Source organism: Pteropus alecto, unplaced genomic scaffold, assembly GCF_000325575.1.
Source record: "Pteropus alecto unplaced genomic scaffold, ASM32557v1 scaffold38, whole genome shotgun sequence".
In the NCBI taxonomy this organism is placed as follows: domain Eukaryota; kingdom Metazoa; phylum Chordata; class Mammalia; order Chiroptera; family Pteropodidae; genus Pteropus; species Pteropus alecto.
In genome coordinates this window covers 9,440,232-9,444,047 of record NW_006442512.1, presented here as the reverse complement: position 1 = coordinate 9,444,047, position 3,816 = coordinate 9,440,232, and positions in this window count along the sequence as shown.

Genomic DNA, 3,816 nt, shown 5'->3' with positions numbered 1-3,816 from the left:
GCAGGACATGGTGAGGCAGCATAAATGATAATGAAGTCTGTTCATTAGTAAAGTTCTGTATAAGTGGTTAGTCAGGACTGTAATGGTAAAGTCTTGTTTCCCTATATTAGGCAACAGTATCTCCCATCTCACGTGCTTTCCTAGAATCTTGTCACTCCCCTCTCAAGAGATAGAGTTTATGTCCTCTGCCTTTGAAGCTGGCTTGGCCTTTGTGACTGCCTTGGCCAATAGAGTATGGCAGAAGTGAGACTAGATGGCTCTGAAGTTAGGTCATAAATATACAACACATCTCTGTTTTATTCTCTGGAATGTTTGCTGGACTGTGAGGAAGTCTATTACAAGTGCATGGAGAAGCAACATAGAGGAAATCCAGTGTAAGTCTGGTTCCAAATGCAGAAGACTGACAGATGTCTTAGCTCAAAGACAGTCTTCAATGAATTGGATGAGGCCCACCCACACTGGAAGGGATAATCTGCTTTACTCAATCTAGGATTCAAATGTTAATCTCATCTAGAAACGTCCTTACAGACACATCTAGAATAATGTTTAACCCAATATCTGGACACCTCATGGCCCAGTCAAGTAGACATATAAAATTAACCATCACAGACACCAAGTTTCGAGTGATTTATTAAGAAGAAATATATAACTGGAATAGATGTCTACACCTCTGTCTTAAAGGTAGTGAATTTTGTAAATGTAGTGATTAAAGTATAAAAATGTATGTTTGAAAACTTAAAAAAACATGATTTCCCTTTCTTTAGTAATCTGTTTGATGGATTATTAATTATCCAGTCACATTAATCACATCTCTGTATTGATTTGAATTTCTAAAGGCAATTGCATGCATAGAGATACAAATAAAGATAACAAAGAAAGAGGAATAGATTTCTTCTCCTTTCTCCCCTCTTCTGAGCAATCCCATCCGTAAAGAACCAAAAGAACAAAGAATGTCACATTGGGTGAGAAGAAGGCAAATATGTATCTGTTGAATATTTTAAACATTCCTAATATTCAAAGCATCATTTTTGCATGCTTTACTTATTTTTAAGATCTGACACATGAGTCAGGCCAATGGAGAAGTTGAACGGCTCCTCATGAAATATTTAATACTCCTCACCCCTTTGCACTTAGACGGACTCAGATGATGACTGCTTCTGGCTAATGGGCTGTGAAGGGAAGCAATAGGGGTCACTCTTCAGTGGTGACCATGGAAACTGTATGTTGGCACGAAGAAACTGAAACCTGGAAGCAGCCTAGATGCTTAAGTCACCACAAAGAGCACAACTGCCTGCAGACCACATGACCTGCAGTAGACACACAGCACTAGTGTATTGAATCACAGAAACTTAGGGGTTGTTTGTTAGGCATAGCCTATCCTGACTGACACAGATACCTGCAGTTGGAACTACCATCGATATGACTGATTGCCACCAGATTGTGCTCTATGAAGTCCCCAGGGGACAAGCCCTAATCATGCATGCATATCTTCTAGCTTATTATATTTCAACAAAAACAGACAGCAAAAGATCACTAGATATTTAAGTAAATGTTTCTGTATTAAAGAGAGAGGCCATAACAAACAAATAAAAAATATATCTTAGAGGAAACAGAAACAACATGGTGAGCAAATGGGAAAAACAATGTAGTTTTTAACCTTAGAGGAATGTGAAGAGATAGTATATCCATGAAACAAAAACCAGTTGCTATTGAAAAAGATATCAAGAAAAAGCCTTTGGGAATAAAAATTAAAGTTCAATAAAAGGATTGTAAATAAAATTAAGAAAGCTAGAAATAAATGAGAAACAGAAAAAAAGAATAAAATTAGGGAATTGAAGGAGCGAGGTGTTAAAAAGAGTACTAAATCTCCCCATTGCAAAAAATAAAGTGTCAATAATAGTATCTAAGTTTGCTTAAATAACAACTATTGAGATAAGTATATTTAGAAATAAGAGTAGCCAGATGAAACAATGAAATGTTTAGGAAGAGAAACTAAAGAGGGAAAAAAGCAGTGCAGAGGGCTGCTAATATTCATGAGAAGTTTTATTAGTGTTATGTAAGTTTTGAAACTAGGAACATAGACATTAGTTGGATAAAAAGATTTTTAAAAAATAAAATATTCACTTCTTTCCCTCCTATTTCTCTCTCTCTCTTTCCCCCTCTCCCTACTCTTCTCTCTCTCTCTCTCTTTTTTATTATTTATTATTATTTATGCCTACAGCACCTGGTCTTCCTAGGTGGTCTCCCATCCAAGTACTATCCAGGCCCGCCCCTGCTTAGCTGATCTCGCTTCCGAGATTAGACATCGGTCTTGTTCAGGGTGGCATGGCCGTAGACCATGTACCGTGGCTCCACTGGGACCCAGGACCTTCTACGTGTAAAGCAGATATGCTAAACGCTACACTATGGAACCACGTCACCCACTCTTCTCTTAATCGTGATAGTATTGACACTTTGGGCCAGATAATTCTTTGTCGTGGGGGCCATCCTGTGTATTGCAGGATATTTAACAGCATCCCTGGTCTCTACCCACCCCTTTTCTCTGTCCCCCCTGTCATGACAACTAAAAATGTCTCCAGATATTGTCAAATATCCCCTGGGAGATAAAATTGACCCCTTGTTGTGAACCGTTGCCCTAAACCTATATAACACTGACATTAAAAACAAACAACCAAAAAAAGATAGGGAGAGGCACATGAGCTTTCCAAATGTTGATTAACAACATATCAAAAACATTTAGAGTTCACTTTGAATCGTACAGTTTGCTGAGTCCATGGGCTTTGAAATGTAAGTTCTCAGCATCCGTGCATTTAAATTTGTAATGTGTTATGTTATGTTGTCTGGGTAATGCTGTTTGCCTAAAATTAAGACCCACTGTGTACCTTGACTTTCATTTTAGCCACAGTGAATTGATTAGCAAGTCTAACATGAGAGGCACTGAGAGCCCTCTTGGCTCCCTGCTGGATTGTGCGCACACCTCTCTTATTCAGAAGATGCCGAATGATAATCCATTGTTCCTAAGGAGAGACTTAACTATGGAAGGGATGTAATTAAAAATAACAAGCTGCGTAAGCTGGTTACCACAGTAGCAAGTTTGGCTCTGTGTGCTTGCACTGACTAGAGGAAGATGCTGCAGTTTTAACAGAATTCTTCTTGCGTCCATATTAATCAATGCTCTTTTGGTCAATCAAAAGTTTGACTGATGCTTTCATGCTGACAGAGTAACTCTGCCAGCTAAGAATAAAATAATAACATAGAGATGGTTGCAGTTCTAATGGCCATGGGCTTTAGTACTGAGAGTTTGTCAATCTTGGTTAAGGAGTCAGCAGGCTGATATATATTTTTTTTAATGTGAACATATGACATCTAGGATTTTACTTTTGTGTAGTGTAATGACTTGGTTGAGGAACAACATGTCAAGTGGTATGTTCATATCACATGAAATCGAATATATTTTCTCACGATTTTGAAGCACATTTTCTTAGTCCGCTTGCAGAGACTCTCAGGAAGAATGATTTTACAGCCCAGCAAGGGAGAAAGAGCCCTTAAAAAGAGGTCTTCCTAAAGATTAACTTATTACTTTAGGTTTTTAACATTACATTGATAGAATTGCTTTGTGCTTGATTTTGCTCTCCTCTCCACACTTCTCTCTTCCAGAGTCTGAGAATGCTGGTGATTCTACCTTTTACCACTGCAGCTAGAATCTTAGGCTTGATTTGTTCCAGGTTTTTAAGTTAAAAAGCAAACAGAGAAAGGTTCTTTCCCTTCCTGTCTTTTACTTTTCTTGGGCCCGTGGCATCTCTGGGGTGCTGTGCA